Source organism: Chrysochloris asiatica, unplaced genomic scaffold (genome assembly GCF_000296735.1).
Source record: "Chrysochloris asiatica unplaced genomic scaffold, ChrAsi1.0 scaffold00039, whole genome shotgun sequence".
Taxonomy (NCBI): Eukaryota; Metazoa; Chordata; class Mammalia; order Afrosoricida; family Chrysochloridae; genus Chrysochloris; species Chrysochloris asiatica.
Window position 1 is genome coordinate 7193887 of NW_006408557.1, and position 10508 is coordinate 7204394.

Consider the following 10508-nt stretch of genomic DNA (forward strand, 5'->3'; position numbering starts at 1 on the left):
TTTGATGCACATAAGTTTTTAATTTTTAGTATGTCCCACTCATCTATTTTGTCTACTTTTGTTTGTGTGGTTTTCAAAATGTTTTGTAGTCTGTGTATTCCCTGAATTAGTGCCCTCATATTTGTCCTGAATTTTTCATTGATAGCCTTCATAATTCTGGGATTTACATTTAGACCCTTAATCCATGTTGAGTTGGTTTTTGTATAAGGTGTGAGGTGAAGGTCTTGTTTCAATCTTTTGCATATCGTTTTCCAGTTCTGCCAGCAAACATCTGTTGAAAAGACTATTACCTCCCCATGCGATATATTTAGGTGTCATCCTTTTCTGTTTTGGAATAGTTTTAGGAAAATTAGTGTCAGCTCTTCTCTGAATGTTTGATAAAGTTCACCCGCAAAGCCATCTGGGAGTGGACTTCTTTTTTTGTTGGGACTTTTAAAATGACCTGATCAAGTTCTTCTTCTGTTATAGGTGTGTTCAAGTTTTCTACTTCACTCTGTGTTAGTATTGTTGTTGTTAAGTGCCGTCAAGTCATTTCTGAGAAGGAGCTGGTGGGTTTGAACTGCTGTCCAGCGTTTATCCTAAAGCGCCATATCAGGAATCTATATTACTTCCTTGTGGCGCTGTGGGTAAATGCACCAGACTGCAAAGTCGTAATTAAAGTTCACCAGATGCTCCTCGGAAACCCTATACAGGGTCGCTATGGGTCGGAACCGACTTGAAGGCACTTAACAACAATAACAATGCCAAATGGCCCTGGAAAAAATAACACAGTCTTCTACCTCTTATCAGTAGTGTCTCTTCCCTCACATATTGATGGTATGGATTATTAGCTTGAAAAGCTTTATTGTCTTATTGGAATTTTTATTTCTTTAATTATAAATTAGGATTAGCACATTTTCATTCATTTGCAGATGATCTGTTCTTGTCCTTTGCTTATTTTCTCTCAGATAGATAGATTACTGATATTTATTAGTTTTTTTGCTTTAACATTTTTTTTTTAATTCTTCATATATTAAGGACCCTAGTAGTGCAGTTTGCACTAGACTATGAAGTTAAAATTTGGCTGTTCGAATCCACCCAGTAGCTCTGCAAAAGAAAAGTCTGGAAATTTGTTTCTGTAAAGATTGTTGTTGTTGTTAAGGGCCATGGAGTTGGTTCCAACTCATAGTCGCCCTGTGTAGGGTTTCTGAGGAATGGCTGGTGAATTTGAGCCATCGACTTTTAGGTTCAAACCAGGAATGACTACTGAACTGTTTTGTACTCTTTAACACATGGGGTTCTGGGAGGTTTTATGCATTAAGGAAATTGGACCTTTATCACATAAGTGGCAAATGTTTTTTCCAAGTTTGTCATTTAAAACAAAAAACAAAAAACTTTTAAATAAGTGTTTTCACCTAAATAAATTTAACATATTTACAAATTTGTCAGTCGTAACCTTTATAGCTTTTGGGTTTTATGTCTTACTTAGAAAGATCTATATTTGAAGGTGACAGTAAAATAAAAAACACCCTCTCATTTTTTCATCTGGCATTTTTATGTTTTTGAAAGTACTTTAATCCATCTGGAAGTTACTTCAGTGTGAGGAGGAAGGTATGGCTCCAGCTGGCCATCAGCTGTCCCAAAGCTATTTACTGAATAATCTCTTTTTCCATTGCTTTGAAATGTCACCTTTCTGTATGTATTGGGTCTACAACTGGCCTCTCTAATTTTCCAATGTGTTCTATTGATTGAGCTATAATTTTATTTGCTGGTTTCAATCTATTTTCACAAAATAAAGTCCTATGTTGCTGTTGTTACGTGTCATCAAGTCAGTTCCAACTAATATTGACCCTATATAGGGTTTCTGAGGAGCGTCTGGTGGGTTTGAGAAGCCAACCTAGCAGTTAGCAGTCCACTGCTCATCCTGCAGCACTACACCAGGACTGAGTCCTGTGTTGTTGTTTTTAAGTGCTGTTGAGTTGGTTCCAACTCACAGTGAGTATGTATAGGGTTTCCGAGGAGCAGTTGGTGAGTTTGAACTGCCAGCTTGAGGTTCAAACCGACCTTAAGGTACAGTGCTTTGCCCTATAGCGCTACACCAGGATTCCTATAGTATCTTTTATTATTTGGAAGGGATTGTCGCGTTCTTGTTAGCCTCCTTTTCTAGAAACTTCTTGGCTATTTTTGCAAGCTTTACTTTTTATATTTATTTTAGAATTACCCTAATTAAAAAGCTGGTATTTTCATTGAAATTATACTAAATTTTGAGTCACATTCAGAAAGAAAAATCTAACACTAGTTCTTTTTTCCTATTCAAAAACAGAATATATCTGGCCCAAAGTGTGGTGAGACCTGGGGACACCTGAGCCCATGGACAAGGACACAGCCACAGAAGGCTAGAGCTGCAAGTGAAGCATTCAGCTGATATGAAGTTAGGGGAGATGCACAAGAACACCCAAACATCGAGGGATGGCTTGATAATCAGAACTCGACTAGAGGAAGATCAAAAAAACATTTTTTTTTTTTAATAAAAGAAACTAGGGTAAATTGCTAAAATTTGATGAACTTGACCTATAGTCATGGAGGTAGTAACTCTAAATATCAACAGAGAGGAGAGCAGTCTTTACATCAAGTACCAATTCTATTTCCTCTGTACACAAGGTAGATAGGGATGGGCAACTTAGACATTGGCTACCTAAAATGATGGGGCGATAAAGGCACGAAGTGACTGGCTTACAAAGTTTCAAGAGCAAGTTTAGTTTAAGAGTGTGTAGGGGAAAGAAAGAGTCCCCACTGAATAGTTTTCATCTTGTCTAGATGGGCCTGGTAAAAGGAGATGGGGATGAGATTCTTATGATTCATTAGTGGGTGACTATTATCATGACTATTATTGTGACTGTCACAATTGTAAACGTAGAAGTTTTGTAACAAATACAGGGGAGTAGTTAATCTTACAGTCCAGAAATAGAGGACTCTAGGACCATTAAAAGGAGCTCTGGTAGCATAGTGGTTACGAATCAGGTTGTGAACTGAAAGGTCAGCAGTTTGAGACTACCAGCTGTTGCATGGGAGAAAGATGAGGCTTCCTGCTCTCATAAAGATTTACAGCCTCGGAAACCCTGTACAGGGTTGCTATGAGTCGGAATCGACTCCATGGCACATAACAACAACAACAACAACAGGACCATTAAGGGAGAAGGGCACAAGCTGAATGTGGGGCCTTATCCAGAGAAGCAGCGACACCAGAGATAGAGGCAGAAATGGGGACATGGAGAGAGGGAGCAGCTGTGGACTCTAGATTCATGGGAAGAGAGGCACTAAGAGTTGCAGTCAGGAGGCAGACTTGCAGAATGTGCCCTTTGGTGTAAATTATTATATATGCCTGAGTATTAAAAAAAAAAAAGAAGAAGAAGAGCTAAAGTGAATAGAGAGAAATATTGTTATCTGATGGTACATGGAAGGGATTATAACCATTGTAATGAAACTAGGTTATGATTTGTTGAGTGTAAAACTGATGATCTGTCCTGTAAACTTTCACTCAATTCTCAATAAAAACTTAAAAAAAAAACAAACCAGAGTATATCTTACTATCTATTCAAGTTTTGTTTTTTTTAATTTTTACTTTCCTAGAGCTTTAAAGTTTGGATTCACATCAATTCATTTTCATTAACTTCATTTCTAGATATTTGATCTTTTGCAGTAAGCACAGTTGCACTATAAGATAAGCACCAGACTGATAACCGCAAGGTTGGCAGTTCAAACTCACCAGCTGCTCTATGGGGAAAAAATGAGGCTTTCTGTTCTCATAAATATTTGCAGCCTCAGAAACCCTATTGTTGTTCCTACTCCTAGAAACTCTGTACACCATAGAATGAAACACTGCCCAGTCCTGCGCCATCTTCATAACTGTGGTTACACTTGAGCCCATTGCTGCTGCCACTGTGTCAGTCCATCTTGTTGGGGATTGTCCTCTTTTCACTGACCATTGGTTTTTCCGAGCATGATGTCCTTTTCCAGAGACTGGCACCTCCTGATAATATGTCCAACTACAAGAGACAAGGTCTCACAATCTTTGCTTCTGAGGAGCATTCTGACTGTACTTCCTCCAAGACAGATTTGTTTGTTCTTCTGGCAGTTCATGGTACTTTCAATATTCTACTCCAACAGTGTATTTCAAATGCGTGGATTCTTCTCTGGTCTTCCTTATTCATTGTCCAACTGTTTGTCTACATGCAGGTAAAGCAATTTAAAATACTATGGCTTGGGTCAAGTGCCCCTTAGTCCTAAAACTAATTTATTTTCTCTTGAACAATTAATTTACAGAGGTCTTGTGCAGCAGATGTGCCTGATCTCTTGATTGCTGCTTCCATGACTATTGATTGTAGAGCCAAGCAAAATGAAGTCTTTGACAACTTCAATCTTTTCTCCATTTATCATGATGCTATTTATTGGTCCAGTGGTGAGGGTTTTTGTTTTCTTTACACTGAGGGGCAACCCATACCGAAGACTGTGGTCTTTGATCTTCATCAGTAAGTATTCTAAGATACATCCTCAACAAGCAAGGTTGGATCATATGCATATCACAGGTTGTTAATGAGTCTTCCTCCAATACTGATGCCATATTCTTCTGCATATAATCCAGTTTGTAGGGTTATTCGCTCAGCATACAGATTGAATAAATTATGGTGAAATTATACAACACTTATACACATCTTGCCTGAGTTTAAACTGTTCTGTTTGAACAACTGCCTCTTGTTCTATTTACAGGCTCCTCATGAGCACAATGAAGTGTTCTAGAGTACCCATTCTTTGCAATGTTTTCCATAATTTGTTATGATCTACACAGTTGAATGCTTTTGTATATTCAATTAAGAACAAATAAACATCCTTCTGGCATTTTCTACTTTCAGCTTAGATCCATCTGGCTTCAACAATGATATTCCTTGTTTTATATTCTCTTCTGAATTTGGCTTGAATTTCTGGCAGACCTCTTTCGATGTGCTGCTGCAACCATTTTTTAAAATTATCTTCAGCAAACGTTTACTTGCATGTTATATTAAAGATAATGCTCAATGATTTTTGCATTCCAGTGTTCACTTTTCTTTGGAATGGGAACAAATATGGATCTCTTCCAATCAGTTGCCAGATAACTGCCTTCCAAATTTCTTGACATAGATGAGTGAGAACCTCTAATGCTGCGTCAGAAACCCTATACAGGATCACTATGAGTCAGCAGTGGGTTTGGTTTTTGGGATTTATCTTTTGCAGTTTTTTTTTTTTTTAATTTCTATCCATTAATGTCAAGGACTTCATTCTTCTTGGATCAACTATCAACACTCATGGAAGCAGTAGTCAAGAGATCAGACGACGTATTGCACTGGGCAAATCTGCTGCACAGGAACTTTTTAAAGTATTGAAGAGCAGAGATGTCAGCTTGAGGACTAAGGTGCACCTGACCCAAGCCATGGTATTTTCAATAACCTCATATGGATGCGAAAGCTGGACAGTGAATAAGGAAGATCATAGAATAATTTATGCCTTTGAGTTGTGGTGTTGGAGGAGAATACTGAAAGTGCCATGGACTGCCAAAAGAACCAATAGATCTGTTTTGGAAGAAGTGCAACCAGAGTGCTCCTTGGAGGCCAAGATGGCTAGGCTTCGTCTCTCATATTTTGGACACATTGTCCAGAGAGAACAGTCTCTGGAGAGGGATGTCATGCTGGGTAAGGTGGAGGGTCAGAGAAAAAGAGGAAGACCCCTAACGAGATGGATCAGCCAGGTGGCATCATTGATGGTGTCAAGTGTGGCGGCGGTAGTGAGATTGGCCCAGGATCGGACATTGTTTCATTCTGCTGTGCATGGGGTCGCTATGAGTTGGTTCCGACTCGATGGCACCTGACAACAACAACATCCATTAATGAATTTATTCTGAGATTAAAAGTGCTCATATATACTTAGTTAGCTGCCTCATATGAGAAACAAGGTCTATGGTAACATTAGACAGTGTCAGAATGGTTCATGAATTTTCTGTAAAACCTCACACAACAAATGGGAATGGGTATGGAGTGATTAGTGATTTAGTGATGCTTTTTTTTTTTTTTTTTAACGTATTAGATTTGCTACAATGTGGAGTCCTGGTGTGGCACTGTGGGTTAATGCGCCAGACTGCAAAGCTGTTTGAACCGCAATGCAGGCAGTTCAAGCTCACCAGCTGCTCCTCAGAAACCCTATACAGGGTTTCTATGGGTCAGAATCAACTTGACGGCACTTAACAACAACAAAAGCATTACTTACATAACAACAAAATATTTAAAGACTAAAACGAAATAATAAAAAAAAATGCTGACAGGAAAGTTTGGATAAAATACTCAGTCCTTGACAGTCTTTGGATAAAATAATCAGCTCTTGACAGTTTTGAATTACAGTAAAGAATACAATAGTTAAGTGAGTAAAGGTGAATACTGTTAACTGATGGTACAAGGAAGGGATTGAAATCATTGTGATGAAGCAAAATATATGATTTGCTGAATGTAAAACTGATGATTTGCTCTGTAAACCTTCACTCAATTCACAGTAAAAGTTTAAAGAAAAATAACAAGAAGAAGAAGAAAAGGAAGAAAAAGTAGTCTTGAAGAATAAAAAAGCTCCTAAAGGCGTAGGGCATTCCAAGATTAAGAATGAGCCTGAACAAGGGCAAACGTTACATCTAGATGATGTTGGTGAACAGAAAATGAAGCATATCTTTGACTAGTGTTATATGGGTCTGCTTCCCCATAGAGTAATTTCCAAGACTTCCCTTTAGTATGCTAACCTCTTTCATCATTCCCTCTTCTCTTTAGCATCCTGTACTGTGTACAACCATGGTTGAGATTTAGCTTCTTGCTAGGATGGTTTTTTTTAAGGACTTCAAAATGGAAAGAAAAGCCCTCTCACCTGAAACTGTTACTTTAATTCAATCACACTCGGAGAGGAGGGACTTACAAAGAACAGGTTCTGCAAGTAATGCATTGGAAGATTATTGCTGTGACATTATAGTTTGGTTCATCAACACCTCTCAGGGAGTTGGGCATCAGGACAAAGGTGCTGCCTCCACTGGAATGATAGAGAAGGACATAAAGACAACTCTATACAAACATCCAAAGGAGCTCTGGTAGCATAGTGGTTACGAGTTGGGCTGCTAATCTCATGATCATAGTTTGAAACCTCTACAGAAGGAAGATGAGGCTTTCTGGTTCTTTAAGATTTACAGCCTTGGAAACCCTTTCTAGGGTTGCTATGAATCCGAAACAATTCCACAGCACATAACCACCACCATACAAGCATCCAAGGTTTCCAATGTGCAAAAAAAAAAAAAATATATATATATACAGGGCCAGGCTTGCATTGTTATTGTTATTGTTAAGTGCCATCAAGTGGGTTCCAAGAAGTTACTGGTAAGCTTGAACCACCAACCGTGCAGTCCCAACCGACTTAGCAGTTCAGCACATTAACCCACAGCACTGAATATTAGTATACCAGGACCTGGGTGTACTAATATTCAGCCACAGAAGTATCCGAATAAAATTAAGCTTGATAAATATGGCTTCTTTATAATCATTTCTTCTATGTTGTTGTTGTTGTTAAGTTCTGTGGAGTCGGTTCCGACTCATAGTGACCCTGCACAGGGTTTCTGAGGCTGAAATCATTACAGGAACAGAACATCTCATCTTTCTCCTGCAGAACCACTGGTAGTTTCGAACTGCTGACCTTGAGGTTGGCAGCCTGACTCGTAACCACTATGCTATTATGCACAATGCAATTTGACAAATGAAGGCAAATTTCTACTTTCTTTAAACTAAAATAACGTTAATTCACACAATCTGAAACAGAGTGAACTCAAGATCTATAAGGCTGAAGTCCTACAAGAAATTAAAAATCATTGTCTGACTCAGCTGCAGAAGACCAAGTCTTCTTGGTCTCCATGGTGTAGTAAATTATTTACTATGTCTCTTCTAGCTTTAGTAAATAAACGACTCTAATACTGAGGGGTCTGAGTAAGAGAGGGTGAGAAAACAAGATTCAGCTGTGGATGTTAACCTAATGAAGTGTAATCATAAAAACATGAAATTCTAGCGTGGGTATGAAGCAGAAGCAGAAAGGGGGCATCTCAGTACCACCAAATAAGAGTGGATTACATCCTTTGGAGTACATCTGAGATCCCTGCTTATTAAATCTCTTTGACTCAGATAGAAAGCTGTGACACCAGAGTAGTGGCAGAGGAGCAGTAGCAGCAGAACCAAGAGCCTGAGCACAAGACGGAGCAGTGATCTTCCCAGCCCATGGAGAAGTAAAGCTGAGTAGCTTTGGACAGGAGGTTTACTGGCAGAGGGATATACCTCCAGCCACTTAATTGGAGGAGCTAGGTTTGCTGACCCACAGAGTCAGAGCCAAGTGCCTTCAGGGTGAGGCGTACGGTAGAGTGGTGTGGCCTGTATTTACCTACAGCCTTAAAAAGCTTTATAACATTGCCAGAGCAGGACAGAGGCCAGGTCAAGGGGCCAGAGCCAGAGAGAGGCCTACCTGTGGATAATGCAGAGGAGAGGCTGTCCTGACTTGAAGAACGATGCCCCGAAGATTTCTGACCCTGAATTATAACCTGTTAACTTCCTAATGGAGTTCTGGTGTGGCAGTGTAGGATAAAGCACTGGTCCCCAAGGTCCATATGAACCACAGTCAGTAGTTCAAACTCACCAGCCACTCTTTGGAAACCATATACAAGGTCGCTATGAGTCGTAATCAACGCAATGGCACTTAACAACAACAACAACTTCTCAATAAACTTCATCACTGTAAGTATAGTGTCTGAGTTCTATGTGGCCATTGCAATGGATGATCAATTCCAACTGAGTAGAGAGGGCTGTAAGAGAAATGGTATGGTGCCGTTTATGTGCAGTCTAAAACTTGATGTGTCTGCCGATGAATTTCAAACCTGAAGACTACCCTTTCGGAGGAGCTCCCAGCTCGCAAGTGTCCAATCTTCTTGAATGATTGTAGTGTCACCAATGCTGTCATTGACCAGAGGAGGAATTCCCAGAGGCAGAAGGTCTGTCTGGGACCTTGAAAGTTAGAGCATCTTTTACCATCCTTTATGTGGGCTTCATCAGCAATAATGATGTGGAGAAGTTGAAAGAGACCTTACCTTGCTGTAGGTCTCATTTTGGACCAGATGATTCATCACTGGAAAACATGGTCAAGGGTTTGAACATGTCAGTGAAGACACTCAAAGCAAACACTAAGTCTCCTCATTTGTTCCCAGTTGAGAATGATGACAAATACACCGAGGAACTTTTTCTCAGTCACTGAAGAACTCCCTGCCAATGGCCTTTACTTTAGAAAGAACTTCTATTTGAAAACAAACCATTTCTTCGACAGCATGGCAATGCAAGCTGAAGTTTTCTTTGAAAAGAAGAATGTTTGCAGGACTATGTGGTTTCTGGCCAGGCCTAAATACTTCCATATGTTGGAGCATATTGTTGTTGTTGTTGTTAAGTGCTGTCAAGTCGGTTCCGACTCATAGTGACCCTGCACAGGGTTTCCGAGACTGTAAATCTTTACAGGAGCAGAAAGCCTCATCTTTCTCCCGCAGAGGGGCTAGTAGTTTCGAACTGCCGACCTTGCGGTTTGCAGCCCAATTCATAACCACTACCAGAGCTCCTTATGTTGGAGCATAAAGATGGGGAAAGCAAGGCACTATTATGCTCAGCTTCTCCATGCACTGGCGCCTAGAAAGGAGCCTTTGCCTTCCCTAAAGCCAGCCAAAACAACTGCATCCAGAAGGATCATAGATACTACCAAAATCCACACCTGAATGAACCACCATTGCTATGACATTTATTTTAAAAGTGGGCAATTGGTTCTAAAGATTCTTCTTAGAAAATAAATGGTTCTTCTTAAGAAAATGAAGAACAATAATTTGTGATATTTTGTGCTAAGAGAGGAGAATATCTTTCTGCATAATGCTTATATTATATCCAGTCCTAGTCTTACTGCAAACATTAATAAAATATTTCTGTGCACCCAGTAGGTTCTAAAAAGGGGGGTTAAAAATAAATATGTACATAGTCTTTCTTGTTATTGTTGTGTCTGGTATTATATTATGAGCGTATACATTCTGACCATTAAAATGCCAAGTAATATTGACTGAGATCCTGTTTCTTTCTTTCTTTTGAGACTTGTTCTTTTATTTGATAAACATAAAAGATAGTGCTGGAAAACGATATGCAAATGATTGAAACAAGACCTTCACCTCACACCTTATACAAAAAACCAACTCAACATGGATTAAAGACCTAATGTGAATCCCAGAATTATGAAGGCCAAAAATCAGAACAAATGTGAGGGCACTAATTCAGGGAATACACAGACTACAAAACATTTTGAAAACCACACAAACAAAAGTAGACAAAATGAGTGGGACATACTAAAAATTGAATACTTATGTGCATCAAAACACTTCACCATAAGAGTAAAAAGGGAACCCACAGAATGGG